Here is a 25,144-nt window from a genome sequence, read left to right as displayed (position 1 = left end):
CCAAGAGGTAGTGAGTTTACCTAACTGGGACAAAAATTGTTTTGAAAGTGGTCATGCTTTTGCTCAGAGGTTAAATCAATCCTTCTAAAAAAATGAACTCTTTTGGCTGATGTGGATGCAAATATTAAGAGAAAAAATTTTTTGATATTCAACTGAATGAGAAATCATTACGTTTGGAACACCTTGGTTGTGTGAATCTAATATTTTAATGGTCAGTTTTATGACATCTAAATACAAATCTAGTAACTCTAAAGAAAATTTGTTGTTCAACCTGAGATGTGCTAGAGGCATAAAATACACACTGGATTTTGGAGACAGTATGAAAAAAGAATGCAAAGTATCTTCTTAGTTTCTTGTTGTCAATTACATGTTGGAATAATAGTTTGGACATATTGAGGAAAATAAAATATATTATTAGGAATAATTTCTCCTGTTTCTTTTTATCTTTCTAATGTGACTACTAGACAACTTAAACTCATATATGTGGCTCTCATTATCCATTTTTCTTTGTACCCCTACGATCTTTGCATATGAAGCTTTTCCATGAAAAGAGGGATCATGGTTTTCCTTTCGTTTTTTTCCCCCACTGCTGAATCCTTGGCATTTGCTTGGCACATGGTAGCCAGTAAATATTTGTTAAATGAACGTAAAATTGGGGTATCTAAAAAAATCTTTAACTACATAGGTTTTCTGTCATAAATCTCTTTGCACAAGCTGATGTGTACGTCCATATATATTTTATGTATTACCTTAGAATAAATTCCAACTTCATTGTATAAAAAGGCAGGGACTATTTTACAACTTGTTAAACATTGCCAAGTTAATCTCAGAAAAGATTGAACCAATTTACAGCACCGTCAACATTGTAAATTGGTTCAGGATGTCGGTCTCCTGATGCCAACTTTTAAAGGGTTGTAGAATGATTAGCAATGTGTCATCGGGCAATTTATGTAGCTTTCTGAAACTCGATTTTTTCAAACAGTAAAATGGAGAGAAAAATATAAAGTTGAAAGATAAGTCAGCAAATGCCTAGGGCAAATACTTGCCTCATGTGAAGTAGCTTTTAATTTTTTTTTTAATTAGAGAGAGAGAGAGAAAAAGAGAGAGAGAGAGAGAGAGAGAAAATCTCAAGCAGAGAGAGAGAGGGAGAAAATCTCAAGCAGGCTCTATGCTCAGCACAGAGTCCCATGTGGGGCTTGATCCAATGACCCTGGGATCATGACCTGAGCTGAAATCAAAGAATTGGGTGCACAACTGACTGAGCCACCCAGGCACTGCTGGAGTAGCTTTTAAATGTATGGTTCTGGCTTAAAACACGGAGGTATCAGTGGTTTCTTATAATAGTAATGGACATGATTGGTAGTCTGTGCTGGGGTGTACATTGCAAGGGGCAGGCAGAACGTGGCTACTTCGGGGATGGGGCCAAAGAAATCAGTCACATAATGGAAACTGTGAAATCTGCTAGGCTCAGACACTTTTGGAAACAGGAAATAGCTTCTTAATGTTTGCACTCTGGATTCTCCAGCTATAAAGATTTATTTAAAATCATTGTGGGAGCTGCTGTCTTCTATATGCCTAAGACCTCAATCCCTCTCATTTTATATTTTATATCAGAATGAATATTTTCTATTTCCTAGCCAACAACAACAAAAAGTTCTGAATAAAAATCCCCTCGGGTGATGATTTGAAAATTCCTTAATGGGTTGGGAATCTATAAGTGGTTTAGAGGAACACTAAGAAAAAGAGCTTGTCAGCTTCTCCGTATCCAAATATTCTTTCTCAGAATTGAAAGCTCCTGGACCTGCACCATCGGGTAGGGAGCCACTAGCCATATGTCTATTGAGCACTTGAAATGTGCCTCATCTAAAGACCTAGTCAGAGAAAAATGTAAATTATCTCATCAGTAGCGTTTAAATATGATTCGATGTTGATATGATGACAATTTAGATGCATTCAGGTTAAATAAAACATATTATTAAAATTAATTTTACTTGTTTCTTTCTCCTTTCTAATGTGGCTACTAGAAAATGTAAATTACATATGTGGCTCACATTGTATTTCCTTCACACAGTGCCGGTTCAGACCCCTGCATCTGCCTACAGCACCCCCAGTGACCGCCTGTAACCACTTAGCTACTTGGGAATATGCACTGAGGGCCCTGATCAGCTCTGAGCTGGAGCTCACAGCCTGGAAACAAAGCAGTGAAACATTCATCTTCGACAGGGTCTGTGAAAGCAGATTGGAGGCAGCCAAAATAAAAGGCTGTTGGCGGAACTCAGGCCAATCCCCACCTCGGTTCACACCAGTAAAATTCCAGAATTTCCCTTTCCCTTTTAGTTAAAATGGACCATTAATGAGGCCAAAGGTCTAACACTGGTAGTTGACAAAATATTTTTTTCTTTTCTGTGTTTTTAGGTTCAGAAAGACAAAGGTAAAATGAACTAATAATATAGTCCTTCTATAAAGAAGTAAAATAAAATGATTGGGATTAGAAACGATGTCAGTGTGGATCCTCTAGGTAGCAGATGCCGGGGGATGAGCTTGGACACGCAGTGGGTTTACTGGGAGAAATGACTGTCGGGGAGGAGAGGGCTGTTCCTGGTAGATGACAGGGAGAGCCTTCTTACTGTAATGCAGGTCTGGCACTGTGAGAGGAAAGGAGGGTAGCTCTTCAGTCTGCAATCCGTTTATTTTTTAATATTTTTAATGATTTAAAAATTTTTATTCTTGAGAGAGAGAACCTGAGTGGGGGAGCAGAGTAAGGGATACATAGAATCCAAAGCAGGCCCCAGGCTCTGAGCTGTCAGCACAGAGCCTGACAGGTGGCTTGAACTCACAGACTGTGAGATCATGACTTGAGCTGAAGTCAGATGCTCAACCGACTGAGACACCCAGACGCCCCCAGTCTGTAGTCTATTTCTGACAGGGGCTCAGGCAGTCCAACAGTAGTCCCAGAACTCAAAAGCTGCCCTGTTGGAGGCAACTTGAGGCTAGCAGGATGGGCCTGCCCTGAGCCCCACCACGATGGCTGGGAGCAGCCGAGGGAAGGTTGGCCTTGACACTCCCAGGTCCACAGGACATTCACAGGGGCTATCAGGAGCTCTGCTCCCCTTGGCAGGTCATCATGAAGGAGAGCTGAGTGGTGGTGCAGGCCATACTGCCATGGAGGTATTGATCTCTGATATCAGTTCTTGTGCTGATTTGAAGTTAAATTTACAAGCCCAGATGTTCTGGCACTGTTCTCTATACTTCATGTTTCAGTGAAACAGGATAAGTGCCTTTAGAAACAGAACCTTTCTCCATACTGATAGGCTGGGTCAGGACCAGAGTCAGGACACTAGATTGTTAGTCTTGGTTTTGTCATGCTTGCAATGCTTAAGTACACACAGCCTCAGTTTCCCTGTCTGTGGCTCTCTTGCCAACTATAATATCTACTTTGTGGGCTTGTTGTGATTATTAAAAAAGATGGTATGTTAGAGAGCTTTCCACAGAGGTAAGACTGTTCAATCACTTCATTCACATACTGAAGGTTCTACCTACCGGAAATCAGGTTTTGAACACTAGCAGCTTCGACGTGCAAGTCATGTCGTGTTGAATTTTTCAGCTGTTGGCAAAATGTGGCCTGCAAATGATTTCCATCTCTGAAACATTGGTGGGAACTCATTCTAGCTGATCCCAGTTGTACACTGATCGGGGGTTTATTGTGGTTCTTTCAGTTTTTTCATCTTAGAATACTTCTCCCAAATATTCCCAAGGAAGCATCCCTTCCTCCACTCCAGCCTCTGCTCCAACATCACCTCCCAGGCCTGTCTCTGCCCTCTTACCCAGGATAGCAGCTGCAACACCTCTTGTGCTTATGTGGCTCTGTCTTCTTTTGTAAGTGCAAGTCAGGCCCTGTTACAATATTTATAATGTTACAATATTTACCTCTCACTTTATGCTGCCTTGACTGCTGGGGCAGCAAGCTTCTTGGGGTCAGGAACTTCACTTCATTCACTAGTATATCCCCTGGAATCCTGCCTGGTGTATAATTGATTTGTTTTGAGTCGATGAAACTGACATGTAGTTTCTAAAAGAAACGGAATAAGGAAGTTACAACAATAATAGTACTTTTCATGAATGTACTGGTCTTCTTCAACCGTAAGGGGAAGAGGAAGAAAGAGGTTAATTGCAGAGAACAGGTCTTTGGCCTCTTTCCTTGGATGGGGCCAGCCTTCTCCTCAGTCAGACTTTTCACCCAAATCACTAGCAAGATGCAAATGGACAGGTTTGGCATTTATTTTTTTTTTTCTTGTTCAATTTCTCTAGGGGAGGTGGGCAAACTTTCTTTATTTTTCTTTCTTTCTTTCTTTTTTTAATTCCTGGAAATCAGATGGGCAGTGAGAACCCTATCTAGCCCACCAAATGGACACTTAGTCTTCAGAGAATCGGGAACGGTTATATCTGTTTGAGCTTGTCCCTGGAAGCCATGAGCACAGACACAAGCTATAGTCCAAGAAGGGTAAACACTGGCTCTGTTCATATCAACCTGAGGGACAGCACAGTGTGGCTGAGTCCAGGCAGGACTAGAGAGTCATCTCTATTGCGAGGGTCTGCCCAGCAGCAGAAGGTCCGGGAATGAGGAAGGTAGAACGGTTCGTCCTGAGAAGTGCTCAAGCTGAGGGTAGTGTCAGCCTGGGGTGCTATGGAGGGGGTCCCTGGATTGAGTGTAGCCAGTACAGACCCGAGGAAGTGTGGGCCCCTTTTCATTTACTGGCTCCATGAATTTAAGTCTCCCCTGAGCTCTCAAACTGTTTACCCAGAAGGTCCGTAGACAGAGAAAGAGGAATAAGGCCATTGAGCAGCCTGAGGCCACGGAGTCTTAGCAGAACAAGTTGCTCTGGCTAAGCCAAGAAGAGTGAGCAGATCACTGCCGTTGGCATGTTCCTGTGAGTGATGCATCATCCCTTGGGGCGGGTGCTCAACCTGGAGCACTGAAGATTCTGGAGTTCCTCATAAGCCAGGAAAGCACAGAGTCCCATCTGAGAGGAACAGGGGCAAAGCCGAAGTTTGGCCAACTCACCCCGCCTTGGGCGTTAGTGGCTCTTGGCCCTGTTCCTGGAGGAAAGTCAGCCTCCTTTCCCTCAGGAGCACTGGTGACAGTCTCCTAACATCTTGGTTGACAAGGGAGCACGAGGCTGGAACAAACACCCTGGTTCTAGTCCTACCTTCACCTCTAACTCACTTTGTGACCTTGGTCAGATTGCTTGACCTCTCAAGGTCAAGGCTTCAAATTATTTTTTTTAAATAATTTTTTAAAGTTCATTTATTTATTTTGAGAGAGACAGAATGAAATCTGGGGAGAAGGAGAGAGAGAGAGAGAGAGAGAGAGAGAGAGAGAGAGAGAGAGAGAGAGAAAGAGAGAATCCCAGGCAGGCTCTGCACAGCAGGACAGAGCCCAGTGTGGGGCTCTAACTCATGAAACTGTGATACTGTGACCTGAGTGAAATCAAGAATCAGATGCCGAGCCGAGGGGGCCACCCAGGTGCCCTTCTGGGCCTCACATTCTTTCTCACAAAATAAAAAGATTGAGTTAAATGACCTGTAAGTCTTCCTCTCACTCCCCTCTCCCCATGGCTCATGCTCTGTGAACATGTGATTGAGGGGACTAAGGAAGGGCTGGCTGATATTTCCCTGTTAGAGCTCTCCCTGAAAGGCAGTTTAGCATTTGGCACTGGGGGTGGGAAACAAAACAGAGAAGCAGCCTCGGGATGTGACAGACCTGTGGGCTGCCAGTCCCATCTCTGTCACAGGGTTCTGGGGTGTCTGTTTCCCATACAGGATCGGAGCTGCCTCCCAAGAGGGCAGAAGGCCCAGGGGTGCAGCGGCGAGCGCTGTCAGCCGGCTCTCCTGCCCCCTCCCCGCCCCAGCTGACCTGGGAGTGGTGAGTCACGCTTTGTCACCGCCAGTGCCTGGCAGTGGGCCCCACACAACTTCTTGAGCTTGTCAACACCTAGGGTAGAATAATTCATCAGAGGCCCATTTTAGCCAAGAGTGAAAAATGAAGTCACCAGAAGACGCCAATTAGGGATGCAGAGAGGAGGTGAGGGCTTGTGGAAGGACAGGGCTGACTTCCTGGGGAGCTGGATCCTCACAAGTCCTTGACCCTGGATTTGCCGTCTGCAGCTTCCCAGCATCCCAGACAGGGCTCTAGAAGGAGGCCCTCCCCTGAAGGCAGGGACCCAGATGCTCCTCCTGCCCTTTTGCACTTTCAAAATCACATCCGCCAGCAGAGAGACCGTGGCTTCTATCTTGCTCCAGGAAGTAGGTCCTGCTTGCTATCCTAAATAATAAAATCACAGGGAGTTAGGAGGGAGATGCTGAATTCTCTAATCTGGTAACTTTCCAGGCTTTTGTTCTGTTTTATTTTAGGAGCTGAAGGAAGAGGGAGAGGAGGATCTGCAGCCTGTATGCTCAGCCCTCCTCCCCCTTTCTCCCCAACTCTGGCCTGGACTAATTCATCTCAAAGCCTCTTCCACTTCTATCGTGCTGTAGTTCATTGCTAGATCTGAAAATAACACATCCTAGCAGAGCTGAGCATGTGGGCAAATTGCTGGTATTTTAAAGATGAAATAGCACCATTGCAGTAAAAAGGGGGAAAAAAATCCCAGTTCTGTTACTTTTGCAAACTGTGGGATCCTGGTCAGGTTACCGGACCTCCTGCCTCTATATTCTCATCTGCAAAGTGGAGAAAATAATAGTACATACCTCAGAAGGTCTTTGGCAGGATTGAACAAGATGAAAACAGTCAGGGCTTAATTAACACAGGGCCTGCCAACAACTCTGGCAGCGGTGTGGCTAAGAGGAAACAAAAATCTGTGGGACCCGAATTTTGTAGGGAGACAGCAGGTGCTGGGGTGCTGTTTCAGAGTCTGGATGCCCATTCTTTTCTCTCTCGGTCTCCTGTTTCCAGGCAGATCTCAGGGACTAATGTTTCTTCTCTGGACTTGGCTGCCTTGTTACTTCCTTTCTTGGTTTTGTGTGTGCTTCCTATCAGGAGGGAGGGTGGCCCCAGAAAATGCACTAGGACCCAGAGAGGGAAGAACCAACTCATTCGTTCGTTCGTTCATTCATTCATTCATTCATTCATCCAGCAGAGACTCTGTACCCATCTGTGCCTGGAACTCTGCCGGGCTTGTAGGATTCAGAGACCACAGGGCTTTCCCTCCACTGCTGTGATGAGGGGCCATCCTTCTTGGGACTCAGTCTCCCCCTTGACTCTCACTCTTTTTCTTCTTCTCCCATCAATTAGGCTTAGGCCCTGGTCGTTCTAGTTTGAAAATGACCTTTGGGCCTCTTCCACTTGGGGGTGCTAGTTGAAACCCCAGGAGCAGATGATTGTCAAAGGAGAATAAATCCAGAGAAGAAAATTTACCTTGGGATAAAATCTTTGGAAACATGGGGGTGAAGGGTACAGGAAAAAAAGGCCATGGAAGCCATGGAAAGGATAGGCACTGGTGGAGGGGGTAACGGGTGGGGGCTCCATGGAAACTGCCGGAAGGATGGGTAGCCTGGTGTTAGCACACATAGAGCAGCCAGTAGGTTTGTGACTCTAAGACAAGGGTGTGGTCCAAGCAGGTCACAATGTGGGCAGTGGGCAGGGCCAGTGGCCAGTAGTTCTCAGCCTTGGGTGATTCTCAGAAGTCCTAGCTGGGCAGCACCATCCACTTGCAGGCTCCTGCCTTTACCCAGATTCCAGTCCTGGCAGTGAGGTGGGGCCCTGCCAAAAACAATGCAGTTTCTAGTCTCAAAGAGTTGGAACAGGAGAAGCATTCAATTTCCTGCATTGGGCGTTCGGTCAGGGCCAGCTTGCAGAAAGGGGGCTGGGCCCGTAGTTCGGGATCCGGTGGCCCCAGCTTGGCAGAGAATAGGTCTGGCAGAGCCTGAGAACTGGGCTGGGTCTGATGGTTCCCAGAGAAAGGTAAACATGAGGAAGTGGATCTTAGGTCGAGCTCATTAACTGGGCTATTGGTCTAGATTCGTGAGAAGATTATGACCTCTGCCTTTAAGGTTATTTCGGGACAGCTGCCAGGAGGGGCTTCCCTTGTTCAGAGACCTCTGCACAGAGACTGTAGCCCCACCAAACAATACTTCACAGTAGGCAGTTGTCCACATCTGCGATTCACCTAGTCCTCACTGCAGCCCTGTGCATCAGGAAAGAGAGGTCACGTTTTCTCCACTTTGCAGGTGAGGACACCAGGTCGCAGGTGGCAAAGGGGGCCTGGCCCCAAGAGGCAGCTGTTGGTAAGGTGCCATTTCCTGCTTGGGTGGATTTTGTTTTTGTTTCATTTCATGGTGGAAGAAGAAGAGTGGTCAAGGGTGGATAACAAGTCCAAATCCAGGCCCTGCCCCCTACTGACTTGTGTGATTTGGGGCAAGCTGCCTACTCTCTCCGAACCTCCTCTTCCTCAGTTATAAAATGGGCTGGCAGTGTCTACCTTCTCTCTTCCTGACTTCAACTTACCAGGAATCCCTCAGGGCTTGGTTCATTTCTCAAAACAATTGCCTCCTTCCACCCACCCCAGGTTTTCAGTCCTGTCTATTATTTCAAAAGATACTTTGATATATCTCAGCTTTGAAAGACTCTTGTTAGCTTCAGATCTATATTTTCAACTGCCAATACAACTTTGACACTTGAACTTGGCAGGCATCTCAAACTCACATATCCAAAGTGGAATTTCATCTTCTCCCCCCACTCCACTATCGACTCTTCTAGGTACTTCCATAAGTGGAATTATATAGTATTTTCTCTTGGTGACTGGCTTATTTCACTTAATGTAATGTCCTCGAGATTCACCCATGTAAATCTTGTGTAGCATATGTCAGAATCTCTTTCCTTTTTTTTTTTTTTTAAGAAGGTTTCAGGCCCAGCATGGAGCCCATGTTGGGGATTGAACTCATGACCCTCAGGTCAAGACCTGAGCTGAGATCAAGAGTCAGATGGTTAATCAACTAAGCCACCAAGGCAACGCCAGAATTTCCTTTCTTTTTCAAGATGAATAATCTAGGTATAGGCCATATTTTGTTTTTCCATTTGTCTGTTGAGGGACACTTGAGTTACTTCTGCCTCTCAGGTATTGTGAATAATGCTGCTGTGAACATGGGGGTATAAATAATTCCTTGAGATCATTATTTCAAATCCTTTGGGTATAGACCCATAACTGGAGTTGCTGAATCATGTGAGAGTTCTGCTCATTTTTTGTGGAAATATTATACTGTTTTATGTAGCAACTGTGCCATTTTACATTGCCACCAACAATGCACAAAGATTCTAGTTTCTCCACATCCTCACCAATGCTTACTATTTTCTGTTTTTCTTTTTAAATTTTTAAAATGTTTTTGATAGTAGCCATCCTCTTGGATGTGAAGTGGTATCTCACTGTGATTTGTTGAAAAAGCTATCATTTCTCCACTACATTGCGTTTGAGCCTTTGTCAAAAATGAGTTGTCCATATGTGTACGGGTTTATCTCTGAACACTGTTCTGTTCCAGTGATCTATCTGTCTGTCTTTATGTGGATACCAAATTGTTTGGATTGCTCTAGCTCCATAATAATTTTTGAAAGCAGGTAGCATTAGCCATTCAACTTTGTCCTGTTTCAGATTTCTTTTAGTTATTCTAAGTCCAGCTCACTAATTTCTTTAAAATTGCCATCTAGGATTTTTTATTGGGATAGCTTTGAATCTGGAGAACAGTTTGAGGAAAATTGACTTCTTAACAATATTGAACTTTCTGATCCACGAACTAGATATTTCTCCATTTGTTTAGATCTTCGTTAGTTTATTTCAGTAATGTTTTATAGCTTTCAGTGTTTGGGTCTTTCACATCATTTTTTCAGATTTGCCGCTATTTGATTTTTTGACGCTGTTGTAAATGGTCCTGGTCTTTAATTACAATTTCTTTTGTGGTCAGAGGAGATACTTTATATGATTTCAGCTTCTTAAATTTGTTAAGACTTGTTGTATGACCTGTTAGCTCTTCTGGAGAATGCTCCTTTTGTGCTTGAAAAGAATATATATTCTGTTACTGTTGGGTTGAACATTCTGTATATTTCTGTTTATTCCATTTGGTCTATGATATTCTTTAAGTCCACTCTTTCTTTGACTCTTTCTTTGTTGATACTCTGGTTGATTTCTCCATTATTGAAAGTGGAGTATTGAAAAGTCTTACTGTTACTGTTGTCTAGTTCACCCTTCAGGTTTGTTAATGTTGGTTTTATATATTTAGATTATCTGATTTGGGGTATATGTATACTTATAGTTGTTATATATTACTGGTGGATTGACCCTTATTACTGACCATTATTATCATTATATAATGTCCTTCTTTATCTTTTCTGGGAGTTTTTCCCAGTTTGTCTGATAATCGCAATTTCTGATGGTGGCTAGTATATAGAGACAACATTGATTTTTGCATATTTATTTTGTGTCCTGCAACCATTTGTAGATTCTGTTGGGTTTTTTGCATAGATCATTTCGTTGTCCTCCATTAAATTATCTTTGATGGGAAGTTGGTCTGAATTACCTAGTACACCATTACTTGAACCTGAAAATGCAAGCAGTGCTTTTCCCAAAGTAGAGAGGAAGCTCCGTCCTATGGCACAGTCTGTGTTTGATCCAACAGCTCTCAGTCCATCTTGCGTTCACACATGTAGGCCGTGGTGATCTTCATGCTTTCCACCCTGGTAGTCTTGGCACCTTGGTGCCTGGAGAGCTCAGTGCCATTTGCAGGGGTGTATGTTTTGCTCTGCAGTATGTCTTCCAGACTTTGTATGAAATGTCAGATGTTATCAATCTTACATGGCAACCTAATATGTCACCATCTAGAGAGGGTGAAGTTTTTGCTTCTCATGCACTGAGTCTGTAATACCACAGCACCCTTGTCTGAAGGTGACTGAGCTTTAGTAAACATGTATCCTGGGCACTGTGCCTTTTTCCCTCTCTGTCCGCTGCTTCCTTCCATACCTACCTCAACTCTCTCCCTTGATGTTTCACTGACTGACCAAAGCCTTTTCACACCTTTTCACTCGTCAGTGCTAAAAGGTTGAGAGCCAACCCGTAACAAGAGTGTCAAACTTCTTGGCATGCATTTCTGAATAGGCTTCATTCAAGGCTCTGTTTATGTTCCCACCTTCATTTTCCCTTTGCTTCATCTTGCCTGTTTATTTCCTCCTCATACATTTAGCTGTATATCCTACCTGCTCCCCAGCAGAGCCCTCTTTTTCCAGCCCCCTCTTTCCTGGTCTTATCATCTTTCTCTGGAGTCCGGGCTACCACTCACATGGTGGCCCCTCTAGAACCCACCACCCCAAGTTACTAGGCATAGGAGCACAGATGAGAGAGAATAAGGAAGTGAATTGGGCTAGGGTGTATGGTATGTCCAAGTGAAAAAAGAAACACAAAATAATTAAAAGCCAACTAAAAATAAGCATTTATCACAAATGTTGTAGAAAAAGAGTTAATAGCCTCAATCTTTAAAGAGTTTCTACTTTGATAAGAAAAACACCAAAACATTAATATAAGAAAGTAGGTAGATAGTGTGAACAGACAGTTCACAGATAAGGAAATAAAAGTAGCTTATAAATATATAGGAAAACATTTAGCTTTACTGGTAATCACAGAAATACAAGTCACAACAATAAAATACTATCTGCCCTGCTGCATCATGCAAGGGTAAGACTATGGCACAACTCAAGGCTGGTGAGTGTGTGGGGAGAAAAGCATGGCTTCCCACGTTCAAGAGAACAGTTTGGCAACGGGCTTGGAAAAGCCTTAAAATATTCATACTCTTTGCTTAGTAATTCCTTTTCTGGGAATCTTTTAGAGAAATGATCAGAAATGCAGACAAAGACGTATGGGCACAGATGTTAATCACTGTGTTATTTATTATTGCCAAAGCAACCTAAATGCCCAATCCTGTGGAAATTGTATAACTATAGTACACCTGCACAGTGTAATACCAGGAAGTTACTTAAAAATGATATTGACTAGGATGTTTTCATGATAGGGAATGTGGTTTTTTTTCCATATAAACTTAAGAAAAACCTTAGGGGCACCTGGGTGACTCAGTTGGTTAAGCGTCCAACTCTTGATCTTGGGTCTCAGGTCATGATCTTGTGGTTCGTGAGATCGAGTCCCACGTTGGCTCAATGGTTATAGTACAGAGTCTGCTTAGTGGATTCTCTCTCTACCTCTCCTTTGCTCATGAACACGTTTTTGCTCGCTCTCTCTCAAAATAAAATAAACTTTAAAAAATCCTCAAGTTGTATATTCAAAATGATCTTAACTATATAAGCTTTGCAATTAAAAATGTGATAAGATAATGAAAAAAGTGTGGATAGATTCCAGTCTAGATGCTGAGACCAGCAATTTCCACACTCAGTCCCATGCCCTATTTGTTCAACATTTTTTAAAAGTGAAATCACTGTACATGTCTGTAAATATATACTTTGCAAGCTTTGTCCTTCTTCCTATAATTCTGATTTCTCACCTCCACTTCCTGGGTTGTATAGATGCTCAGTAAATACAATGATGAACACACCAACTGAGTTTATGGAAACGCCCCTACTTGGAGTTATTGTTGGATGAGAATGAGAGGGTCATTTTTGCTCATTTTGCTCAAATCTTTTGCTCTCAGATTTACTTTTGGAATAAATCTCTCTCCTCCCCTGCCCTGACATGCTTTCAGCTTCCAGACAGTGGGTGTTGAAAGAAGGCTTTTCTTTAGTGTTCAGTGAGCATTCACTGTCTCCATTTATATTTCCAAGGCGCTGTCGAGTTTTCCCCAAAGCCTCTGTTTGGGAATGTCAGGAGTTTCTTCTTAAATTTTATTTTAAGTCACCACTCCAAGCCAGCCCATAAAAAGAAGCAGCAGGCGAGGAAGTGAAGAAATGAAACCCAACCAGATCTTCAATGTGAAGATTAAGTCCAGTTTTCCTTACTGGAACGCCAAGGCAAACATGATAAAAAATGGTGCTCATTAGTTCATGTGAGGAGCCCCGAAGGAAATTTCAGGGAATCAGAAGCTTCTGGGAAAGGCATGATTCATAATAAAAGGATCTATCATTTTCTCACTGAAGGGCAATTCTTAAATGTCATGACATAATCTCCAAGTCATACCTTAGTCTGACATTTTTCAAGACCCAGCAGATATTAACAGGCCACTCTTAGGGGCCTCAGTGATGTATAAGATGTCTGCAACCTTTGTTCTGGGCCTTCAAAAAATATTCATGCTTGATTCGGGACTGCTCCCAATGTGTCTGTCTCTCTTCTTTTATAGAATCTGAAGACAAGGTTGGAATAAACAGTAGGAATCAATTGGACCCATCCATCCATACTGTCATGTCAGATATGGCTTCCCCATGAGTTCTTTCCTAACCCAGCAGTCAAAATAATCACTCCTTGCTCTCATCTCCCATGCACCTTGCATGAACATTGGTTACCACTTTTTCTGAGAGCGCATTATAATAATTTGTTTGTGTGTCTTTCTCCTGGACTGTGGGTTCCTGAGAGCCGATATCGTGTCTTACTTGGGCTTACACTCACCTTATCTCCTAGCAGGGGTCCTGGCAAATAGTGGCCACTCTACTGACGTTTGTTAAATGAATAAAGAAGGGCACACTTCTTACGGACACTAAAGTGGGGAATGCTTAGAGAGATGAGGTAAAATAAAGATCTTATCACTACTTATATTCTTCCGCAATTAATTATGAAAGAGGTTGAACTAATTGTGACATGTGTTGTTTTCATTTTCTGTATTTACTGTCTCTGACCAGATATATAGAGGCCAGTTGCTTTCAGCTTGTGTTTGCATGCTGCCTGATTGTCCAACGTAATGTGGTTTACCCTGTTTAATGATGGAAAGCTCTACTCGCCTGCTCTTTGCCCCAAAAGACAGGAATTTCTTGCTCAAACCTCAGACTTGCCTGGCCTGCTGTTTGTATTACAGGAAAGTGTAGTCGGCTGGGAAGTCTGAGATCATTTCCTGAGCCTTTTTTCTTTCTCAGTATCTCTTATTTTCTGGACAACTCGAGGAGGCCACCTGACAATGGATTTGGTACATTTGAGAACAAAACATGTTTTGACTTCAAAGCCCTGTGCTGTTTCTTGCAAAAGTTGAGCAAAGGTGCGGATTTGCTGTTGGTGTTTCCAGTTGGTGTCGGTATGCTGAACAGGTGGGGTGGGCGTTTTCAGCTTTGTGTAATTAATGCCCAGAAAACTCACCCCAAATTTTATTTCTGATTTTGCTCACATGTACAGCACGGAAACCACCAGGGATGATCTTCAAGATGTTTGACAACATTGCCAGCAGAGACTTCCAACTCCGAGCATAGGGGGTACTAGGAGGCAGGTCAAGGATGGGGGTAATGGCGGAGGACAGGGTCTTGAGTCCGCAGCTAGATACCAACTGATACAAAACTAGTTCAAACGTTATGCAAGTTGGATGACTGCACGGATGTGTCTATCAGAATATCTGCCCTGAAGTAAGAAAGAACTGGGGCAATTAACATCTCCACCATCAACTTTCTGACATTGATCCCAAACTGTCTGCACAGTTGAATCCTCAGAGCATCTTTTAAAAATGCCAAAGCCGGGTGCCTGGGTGGCTCAGTAGGTTAAGCGTCCGGCTTCGGCTCAGGTCATGATCTTACGGTTTGTGGGTTCAAGTCCTGTGTTGGGCTCTGTGCTGACGGCTAGCTCAGAGCCTGGAGACTGCTTCAGATTCTGTGTCTCCCTCTCTCTCTGACCCTCCCCTGCTTGCACTGTCTCTCTCTATCTCTCAAAAATAAAATAAAAAACATTAAAAAAAATTCTTTTAATGCCAAAGCCAAGGCTACAATCTCTGGGGTGGGACCCAGTGTCTTTGAAGCTCCTTGGGTGATTCCAGCATGCATGCATATTGAGAACCCTGCTCCATGGCATCATGTTATTTTGTCTTTTGGGTATCAGCTTCCTTCTTGGCCAGGAGGGGACAACAACAGTGGGAAAATCAGATGAAGACATTCGTTACTTGACATGCAGTAGGCACTCATTTATTTTCCTTCTTTTGTCCTTCTGGAACTATTTTCCTTGGTCACTTGTTCTGACATGTCACCATGTGGATAAACACAGCCGCTTTGTGAAATGGAAATATCCCCAGGTGGGTTTGGGGCTGTGAGTCTTTTATATCGTAGGTGGGTTATTTAAGATGCCACCTCTTCAAAACCACCTGAAGTGAGTTAAGCTGAGGACATGGGGGTTTCAACTGCAGGAGTTAGATGGGCCAGAGGACTCATGTGTTTATGTGTCCCCTATGTTTATGATGTCACTGTAGAGGGGCAGCTGCTTCAGCCTCTTGTTGGAAACATGACTCAAACTCATGGCTGCCTTGTTTTTCTGTAGAACCCAGTTGAAAGAACGGGTATGAAGGCTTCCCCGAAGAGTGTGCTGTCCACCCTTTCCTCTGGTTAGGCATTTCTCATGTCAGGTCTCATGGACCCTAACAGGTCTGTGACTGGGGCTCAGGGGGTCCGGGAACTGGAATCCTTGGCAGTGTTTTGTGTGTTTATGCAAAATATCTGTTTCCTCCCAGGGATACATTCTACAACGTTTTTCAGTTTCTTGGAGGGAATCTCAATACCCACCCCCACCCCCAATATAAGAATTATTCCATTAGGGTCCCCTGGGTGGCTCAGTCAGTTAAGTGTCCCACTCTTGATTTTGGCTCAGGTCATGATCTCATGGGCGTGACACAGAGGCCTGCATGGGGCTCCGCACTGAGTGTGGAGCCTGCTTAAGATTCCCTCTTTCTCTCTCTCTCTTTCTCTCTCTCTCTCTTTCTCTCTCTCTCTCTCTCTGCCCCTCCACCCCCCAAAATAAGTAATTTTTCAGTGGAAAAATGAGCAATGTTCAAGACATGTGGGTAGGCAGAAATCCATAGAGGCACCTCTGCCCTTGGTGAACTGGGCTCAAGAATCCAGTGAGCTTCACATCTTTGGAGGAATGTCTTCATTCTAACACTGGAATTGCTCACCATGGAGGCCTCAACACTGGGCACACAATAGGTGCCAGATAAATGTTTTGTTGAATGAATGTTGTCTTCCACAGAGCTCCTGAAGCCACATGTCCTGCTAGAGCGGAAGAACCCTGGCCTTCCTCTGTGTTTCCCTGTTATTTGGTTCATGAGGCAGGCTGTCTTGGGACTGCAGCTCTGCAGAGCGATGCCTGAAGAAGCCCTTACACTTTTCACTTCCTGAGTCCTCTCCCCTGCCCCTCTCTTTCCCTGGGGCTCAGGCCTGCAGTGGCGTCTGAGTGCAGGTCGATTCCTTCCCACCTTCAGCAGAAGCCTCATATCTCCGTGCAGCTTCTTATTTTCTCTTTCTGGAGGCTTTGTCTCTTCCCATGCACATCAAGCCCAGGCCTCAGTCTCTGCCTGGCTGGTCAGAGCCTGGGCTCTTTGGTTGATTCCTTCTGCCACACTCTGGTTTTTGCTCTGGCTCTGCCTGGCTGCCCTGAGACTTGGGGCACATGGCTCACCTTCTCTAAAGGCAATAAAAAATGGGGAGGTGGCGCCTGGGTAGCTCAGTCAGTTAAGTGCCAGACTTTGGCTCAGGTCATGATCTCACGGTTCGTGGGTTCGAGCCCCATGTCAGGCTCTTTGCTGACAGCTTGGAGCCTGGAACCTGCTTTGGTTTCGGTGTCTCCCACTCTCTCTGCTCCTCCCCTGCTCGCGCTCTGTCTCTGTCTCTGTCTCTCAAAAATAAATAAACATTAAAAAAAATTTAAGGCAATAATAGGGTTCTTAGGAGAACCTGCTAGGTATAGTGACTCAGGCAAAACAACAAACAAAATCCACCACAGACTGGAGTCCGAATATGATTTGGACTAGACCTTTGTTGCAGGTTCCTGGACACTGAGGGAGGGGGTTACACGACCCTACCCACAGTAAAAGGGATTAAATTCTCTAGACAGTTCTCCCTCTTGCCCCAGTTCCGTCTGCACAGCCACTGCTGTTTCTCTCTCTCCGGTTCCCTTTCAGTGTGGTTTTCCTTCAGAGTTCTCTTTCCAATTCCAGCTTCTGCATTTGTGCCTTCTCTTCAGCAAACAAAAGCTCTTCCTCAACATCCATTCTCTACAGAGAAATCACACAGACTATTATTTTAACACTTTTGTTCCTGTCATAAAAGAAAGCGTCACAAAATCCTAAAGCAAGTATCCCTTTAACATAGTTTTTTGGCTTTCCTTATTTGTGGTTTTCAACCTTGGTTGCACCAGAGAATCACCTGGAACAATTTAAAAGCAATCCCAGTTCTCAGGCTGAACCCCAGACCAACTGCATCAGACATCAGGATTTTCAGTGAGTAGCCAGGTGTAAAAAGCATTGCTGTAGGCCCTTGCTCCTTAAAATGGGGTCCACAGACGGGCAGCTTGGACATCAGCAGGGAGCTAGTTAGAAATGCAGAGTCTCACAGGGCACCTGGGTGGCTCAGTCAGTTAAGTGGCTGACTGGCTCAGGTCATGATCTTGTGGTCTGTGAGTTCAAGCCCTGCATCAGGCTCTGTGCTGACAACTCAGTCTGGAGGCCGCTTTGGATTCTGTGTCTCCCTCTCTCTGCCCCTTCCCTGCTCACACTTTGTCTCTGTCTCTCTCTCAAAAATAAACATAAAAAAAATTAAAAAGAAATGCAGAGTCCCAGACTCCCTCCTCATGAATCAGAATCTGCATTTTTTAATTAAATTTGTTAGTGTTTATTTAGTTTTGAGAGTGAGAGAAAGAGAGGGAGAGAGCAGAAGAGGGGCAGAAAGAGAGGGAGACACAGAATCCGAAGACAGCTCCAGACTCCAAGCTGTCAGCACAGAGCCTGATGAGGGGCTTGAACTCAAGAGCCATGAATTCGTGACCTGAGCCAAAGTCAGACGTTTAACTGACTGAGCCACCCAGGCGCCCCAGAATCTGCATTTTGACAAGATCCTCGGGTAATCAGTTTGCGCAGTGGAGAAGCACTGCTTTAGGCCTTCCTGTGTAGGTGGGTACTTCCTTGGAGGTCTTAGCACCAGGACCAGTGGATGGCTGTGGGATAAACTACCTGAGACTCTGAGACAGAAGCTCTGAGGAGGGTCCACACAGCTGTATATTCACTGGGTTCCTAGGGGATACGATCAGCATTGGGTGTGCGGGTACGCTGCCCAGGAGGGGTGGTTCTCAACCTTGCTTGCACATTAAAATCCTTTGGGGGACTTAAAAAATCCCTCTATTCAAGCCCAAACCACTGAAATCAAAATCTGTGGAGGTGAGAGCCTGGTATCAGTAGTTTAGAAATCTAATAAGGTAACTTCAAGCGGCAAGCAATCCTAAGAACCTCTGCTAGGGCTTTCTGACCCTTATCAAACCCACTTGAGAATAAAAATATTATCTGAGCAGTGCTCTTCTGGTAGAATTTACTTTGTATAAAAGTCAAACCTAAGGGCTCCTGGGTGGCTCAGTCAGTTAAGCGCCCGGCTTCAGCTCAGGTCATGATCTCACGGTTTGTGGGTTCGAGCCCTGCATCAGGCTCTGTTCTGACAGCTAGCTCGGAGCCTGGAGCCTGCTTCCGATTCTGTGTCTCCCTCTCTCTCTGAGCCTCCCCTGCTAAGACTATCTCTCTCTATCTCTTAAAAATAAATAAAAAGCATTAAAAAAAGTCAAACCCTAAAGCAAAGGAATAAATCAGTAACCGCTGCTGGTAGGAAAGGACTGAGTTTGGGCAGAGTAGCTTTCTCTTTAGCATCTCTGTCGAAACTTCATGTCATTTTGCAAATGTCCTATCTCTTCTATCCTTGGATTAAACCTAAAATGGTCTATCTCTTTAGAAATCTCTGTGTTGGATTGGGGCACCTCGGTGGCTCAGTCAGTTAAGCATCTGACTTCAGCTTAGGTCATGATCTCACAATTCATCAGTTTGAGCCCTGCTTTGGGTGAGCACAAGCACCTCTTTGGTCTCTACCTCTCTCCCCCTCTCTCTCCCTCTCTCTCTCTGCCCCTCGCTCACTTACTCCTTCTGTCTCTCAAGGGAAAAGAAAAGAAAAGAGAAAAGCAAAGCAAAGAAAAAAAGAAAAAGAAAAAAGGAAATCTCTGTGTTGGGCCAGATGGTTTCAGTAGGACCTGCTCTCCGGTCTGGCATCCCCTGAATGGGCTCTGCAGCCAAACCTCAGGGGAAGGGGGAGGATGCTGGAGGCGGGGCGGGGGGAAGAGTTGCCTCAAGGCAACCATATTTTCCTTGCTTCTGTATTCGACTCAGACCTCAGGCCTGGCCATTCTTCCTCTTCCTCTCCATCTCTGTCTCTCTCTATCTCTCCCTCTCTCTCCCTCCTCTTGCATTTATTTCCCTGGGGAATGAGTGGATGAGTCTGCCCTTCAATGCCGAATTCCCAGAGAAAGGCAAACCAGGCCGTTGGGTGTGGAATGCCAGGAAGGGGTAGGGACTGGTTCCACCCCCACCCCCTAGCTTAAAGCTGGGCTCCTGCTGGGGACAGTGATTCTTCCAGAGTCCTGGTCTTCAATTTCTGTCTCCTGACTGACAGAGGTGGTGGGAAGTCTTAAAGTCTTAACTCCAACTGGAAGTAGCTTAATGCTAGGAATGTATGCTATTTTCTCCTGGGACATTTCCAGGAATGAAGGAAGACGCAGGACAAGGAAACCAGAGGAGTGAGTCACCCAAAATATAATCTTCCATGTTAAATGACCTTTTAGAATTAATATTTTTTATTTTTTATTTTTTTCTAATTTTTAAATGTTTTTATTTATTTTTGAGAGAGAGAGACAGTGTGAGCAGAGGAGGGTTAGAGAGAGAGGGAGACACAGAATCTGAAGCAGGCTCCAGGCTCTGAGCGCTATAGCGGTCAGCACAGAGCCCAACGTGGGGCTCGAACCCTTGAACCGTGAGATCATGACCTGGGCCAAAGTCGGTTTGACACCTGTAAAACAATAACCAAATTTAGGCTATTGGAAATGTTTTGTTTTTCTTTTTTTCTGAATGAGTGAAAATACATTTCTAAAATTCTACTAATAAGAGAGCGCGTGTGTGTGTGTGTGTGTGTGTGTGTGTGTGTGTGTGTGTGTGTATATCTATAGGAGTTTAGCTGCTTTGGATTTGGGCAAATATATCTAAAAAATCTCAGATATAGAAGACCTTTTGAACATCAAACACAATTCTTAATCACAATTATATATTTTCCATTCTTTTAAACTCATCTCCACATTAGCTCACAGGTGTCTTTATTACCATATTGCTTCTGGTATGATTTGATGCTCACCAAAGCCTGTAGTGTTAATTATTATCATTTCTCTTTTGAAGCTAAAGAATGTAAAAAGACTTGGTTAAGATCACACAGTATAGCCAATGATTTTTGATAACCGATTCCTGGCTCCGGTTTCCCTATAGCACACCACGTAATCATTTAAGAGTAAGAAAGAGGGGTGTAAAAACTCAAACAAATTTTATTTTATTTATTTTAATATTTTTTTCATGTGTTAAAAAAACATTTTTCGAGAGCAAGAAGGAGAGAGAGAGTGGGGGGTGGTGTGGAGGGAGAGAGGCTCCATGCTATCAGGGCAAAGCCCTATGCAGGCCTCAAACTCACAAACTGTGAGATCATGACCTAAGCCGAAATCAAGAGTCGGACACTTCACGGATTGAGCCACCTAGGTGCCCCAAAATTCAAACAATTTTTAAAGACTCTTCAAACTGCCTTGACATTTATTTTTTAAATGAAGATTTATTTCGCCCTGGTACACCATCATTTCTGTACCAAGTGTGAATAAATGAACTTTGGCATTAATGAATTCTGTTAGAACCTTGCGTTACTTTTGATGCATTGCCAATTAGTCGAGAAGGTGAAAGGCCCCAATAATATCCAGATAGTTTCAGTTTGCTTTATTTTTCTTTTGGGGAATGTAAGACTTTTTGAACTGAAGTCCTTCCTTCCTTTCTTTTTTCTTATTGTTGAAAATAGAAGTTGTGAATAATACAGAATACCCAATGAGCCCTGTGAGTCTTTCTACATGCCTCAGCAGTGCACTAGAGGGTGAATCTGGAAAGAAAGTCCATTCCCTTTAGGGGGAATGAGAAGATGTCTATCTTCTGAAATGGAGGCAAACTGAGAACAGCCAGAAAGTTCAACCCTGAAAGTTAATAGGCTCATAAGACTGTAGAATTGCAAGATAAATGAATAGATCCTAATTTATAATTCTAGTAAATTTCCTAATAAATTGAAAATCATAATAAATCAATCCTAACCCTAATAAATTAGTAGAAGATGTTTCAAGCTGGAAGAGACCTTTGTCATTGTCTAGTCCATCCTGCTAATCTTACCAGGCATGCCACTGAGGTCCTGGCGGGGAGGCGGTCTCTCTAAGGAAGCACGGCTGGGCAGGTGGCTGCAGTCAGCCCGAGCACAAAAGGTTCCTGACTCCCGGACATCTTCGCGCTGGACCAGTGGGCCTCTATCTTCCTTCAAGCATGAGGAACCCATTTGAAAATCAAGGCCATTTCACAGACACTCATATCATTTTTGCTTGGTAATAATTGGTTGAGAAAAGATACAACGAGAAAAAGCAACTCTGAATTCATTAATAATTTTAAGTTCTTTTAAATGGCTCTATTTCTGCCCACAGCCAGGAACCGAGTCAGGAGTCTCCAGGTGGAGGTGGGGATCCTCTCATGCTTATCCCTGAGGATGCATTTTTACCACTGCAGCTGGACTCTGCTGGTCTCGAAGTTTCACTACCCACTGGAGAGATACCTCCACCGAGGATCATGATAAAAACCCTTCGGAAGGTCTGCCACCAGTGTTTGGTAAGTGCTGGGGCCCCGGGGCACTGGCGAAGGGGCTTGATGTTGATTAGCCAGGGAAGTTGTTGCTATAAAAGAGGGTAGAGGCGACTGTGAAAGATAGCAGGACACTGTGACTATATCATGTAAGCGGGTGCACCAACTACACAGCCATTTTCCTACCTTTTACTTATTCATTTTGTTTGGATGAAGGTAATCTGCCATGACCAGTCAAAAAATCGTGTCTGGTTTAAGTCTGTTATGACATTTCTCTCGCTCATATCTCTGCTAGATAGTTTGCTAGATAGACAGCCCCACCATAGCTACAGGTGGTCATGTGAGGGGGTTCTGGCCAAGAAGACAGAAGGAGCAGCCTGCTGGACGCTCCTAAAAAAGCTTTGGCTTTGCTGATAAAAAGTCAATCCCTCTCTAGTCATCTCGCCGTGAGCACGGCCAGGACGCCCACGGTGGCATCTTGTGATCAGGAGGCAGTGACAGCGGAATGGAGATATGGCCCCTAGATTCCTGACATTATTGCTAAACCAACACTAGAAATTGCTTTCTACATCTTGTTATATGAGAAAAATAAATCCCTATTTATTTAAGCCACTATTAGTTGGATTTTCTATTATTTGCAGCCCAAAGACTTTCTGATAGCAAAAGTTAGACTCAACTCCACTGAGCAAAAAGTAAAGGCCACATGGAAGAAGGAAGGAAATGACAAATGTTAGTTACAGCCTTGGGACAAAGCCTAGAATTAAGGGCATGGAACCTCCCATTTTCAGTGTTATTTCCCCCTCCTTGCTAAAGTATCTGAAAGTTAGGTGATTAGACCATATCCTCCTCTGCTTTTTTTAAAAAAAATGTTTATTTCTTTAAGTGAGAGAAAGAGTGTAGGGGAGGGGCAGAGAAAGAGGGAGACCAAAAAATCCTAAGTGGGCTCTGACGGCACAGAGCTCGACATGGATCTCCATCTCACAAGTCGTGAAATCATGACCTGAACAGAAATCAAGAGTCAGACTATCAACCGACTGAGCCACCCAGGTGCCCCTCTGCTGTTTTGTTTTTAAGGTAGATGTCCGTCCTTTAGTTATCGCTAGCTTAAGAATGTTCTCTTTTCCTTCCAACATATTTATTAAGTATGTTGGCCCTGGTCACATTCACCATTTGTCTTTCATCTGCAAAAGGGTAAGGAATAACCCCCAGAAAGGTTGTAGAGGGAACATGAAAAGAGTGAGTCCCATCTGGGGATTGTGGACTTGTTGCTGAGAAATACAGTCGCTGTGGCCTGTCCCACATGGCCATGGCACGCACTGCCCATTGGACACGCACCTCTGGTTGTCTCCTTGCTGGGGGAGGGGAGGTGTGCAGCGGTGTGTGTGATCAGGATACACGGGGTTGGTGCTGTGAAGGTAGAAGGGTGTGGTGTGGGCATGTCGTCAGGGGGGCCTGCTGTGCCTCACATTCTCGCTGAGCTGAAGCTCCTTGGCCCACATCCCTCCTCCCTTCTCTGAGGTTGAGCCCCTGCCGGCATTTACACAGTGAAGGAGAGTGTGATTGGGCCATGGGGAGACCACCTGACTCCAGGACAACCAATCCTCTGGCCTTAACATGGCCTGGGACAAAAAATGTCCTGAATCAATATGTTTTCTCTCTCAAAAATCTGAACTGAATGAGCAGAAAGAATGTGCCATTTGGGAGTATGAGATTGGGAGGAAGTGGCTGAGCCACGTTAATTTCTGATTACTAGTAGATCCAGAACAATTCTTTGTTTCTGGCTTCGTGAGGCCATAATGGTTCCCGCTCCTCGATATGCATCCGTGATGTGTAGTTTTATGGCAACATGGCAAGGCTATTCTACCCATTATTTAAGCTAATACAAATCAGAGTTTTGCCGTGAAGACATTTTGTAGGTGTAGTTAACATCTACGATCAGCTGACTTTAAAAGTATTCCTCTCAATAATGTGGATGGGCCTCATCCAATCAGTTGAAGACCTCAAAAGCAAAAGCTGAAGTTTTCTGGAGAAGAAATCCTGCCTCAAGGCTGCAGCAGCAACTCCTGCCCCTCCTGGCTCTGTTTCTCTGGAGAACCTGACTGATGCCTCATGAGAGTCGGCCTCCTTCACCACTCCAGGGCATTGCTCTCAAAGAGCCCTTTCTCCTGACTTTCTTCCTTAAACTCAAAATAACCTAGGACAGGGGTGCCCAGGTGGCTCAGTTAGTTAAGCATCTGACTCTTGTTCTCAGCTCAGGTCACGAGCTCATGGTTCATGAGATTGAGCCCCGTGTTGGGCTCTGCACTGACGGCACGGAGCTTGCTTGGGGTTCTCACCCTCCCTGCCACCGGCCCCTTCCACAGGTACACCGGCTCGCTCTCTCAAATGAACAAGTTAAAAAAAAAAAAAAAAGAAACAAGTGCATTGAGTAGCTTGCCATTTTGTAGGGGAGATAAGACAGCCCAGAATAGTGTGTCCACCAGAATTTTGGAGGTGGACTCATCTGTATTTGAATCCAGACTGCCACTAGCTGTGTGACACTGGGCACATTACTTAACCTCTCTGAGCTTCTGTTTCTTCAGCTATAAAATTGTGAAAATACTTATACCCTGAAGGAAATTTATTAGGATTTGTGGAGAATATATGCAGAATGCTTCAGATGGTATCTGGAAGATATTCCACGTGCTTAGCGCTCTAAGACTAGCCAATGTATAGTGAGCCCTTCCTGTGTCAGCTAACTCACTGAACACATTACCTTATTTGATGCAGATCTGGGTCCCACTGGCCTCCATTTCTGTCACCACTCTCTCTGTCAGTACCCCGCCAAGTGGCCTTTCTAAGGAGCGTCTGTGAGGGAAGCGGAATGGAGGCCTACACCCTCCCCTTAGGAACTGATGATCTGCCTGAGGCCTCACGTGGGATTTTCAGGGGCAACCGCAGGAGGCAGGACCAGGCTTAGGTGGTGATCCAGAGGCAGGCTGGGGGCCGGTGAGGAAGCCAGGCCATCTCTGAGGGGAGTCCCACCCGAATAGGGGAGGCTGAGTTATGAATCAATGCCCATGGCTGCTTGGGGTCCTCAGAAAGCTCATCATACCACCTTCACAGGTCTCACTACACCTGCAGGGACTTGCCCTGGGCTTCTGGGGTTGGCAGTACTGTGAGTGGACACAGCAGAGCCGTTAAATCCTGTAAAGCACAGGGTGGGGAGCACTGGGGAGGAGCACGTGTCAGCTCAGCCCTGTGGGGAAATATTTGGTCACCTCTGGGGAGAGATACAGTGCTCGGGCCAGAAGCACTGAATGTGAGGACTAAATTGGTGCAA

At 44.5% G+C, this 25,144-nt stretch overlaps 3 long non-coding RNA genes across 7 annotated transcripts in view; 1 reads left to right on the top strand and 2 right to left on the bottom strand.

Annotated features, from left to right (window-relative positions):
• Positions 1-2,391: 2,391 nt before the first annotated feature.
• LOC115301780 lies at positions 2,392-4,064 on the bottom strand. Its single transcript, XR_003913284.1, has 3 exons — positions 3,928-4,064; positions 3,541-3,641; positions 2,392-2,645 (listed from the first exon to the last, which is right to left on the bottom strand). It is a non-coding gene; the product is annotated as an uncharacterized LOC115301780 (long non-coding RNA).
• Positions 4,065-6,021: 1,957 nt separating this feature from the next.
• On the bottom strand, positions 6,022-7,669 carry LOC115301778. Its single transcript, XR_003913282.1, has 3 exons — positions 7,415-7,669; positions 6,748-6,837; positions 6,022-6,322 (listed from the first exon to the last, which is right to left on the bottom strand). It is a non-coding gene; the product is annotated as an uncharacterized LOC115301778 (long non-coding RNA).
• LOC115301776 overlaps positions 7,650-25,144 on the top strand; it is a 99,653-nt gene continuing 82,158 nt past the window's right edge. For 4 of the 5 annotated variants that reach the window (XR_003913277.1, XR_003913276.1, XR_003913280.1 and 1 more), the window contains exons 1-3: positions 7,650-7,751; positions 8,227-8,283; positions 21,669-21,849. This is a non-coding gene — a long non-coding RNA (uncharacterized LOC115301776). Of the gene's footprint in view, positions 7,752-8,226; positions 8,284-21,668; positions 21,850-22,258; positions 22,371-25,144 lie in introns of those variants that run through there. The other variant, XR_003913278.1, reaches the window with a different exon arrangement.

Source organism: Suricata suricatta, chromosome 9 (genome assembly GCF_006229205.1).
Source record: "Suricata suricatta isolate VVHF042 chromosome 9, meerkat_22Aug2017_6uvM2_HiC, whole genome shotgun sequence".
In the NCBI taxonomy this organism is placed as follows: domain Eukaryota; kingdom Metazoa; phylum Chordata; class Mammalia; order Carnivora; family Herpestidae; genus Suricata; species Suricata suricatta.
Note: the sequence above shows the minus strand (reverse complement) of the source record. Positions and strands in the feature narration are given on the sequence as shown.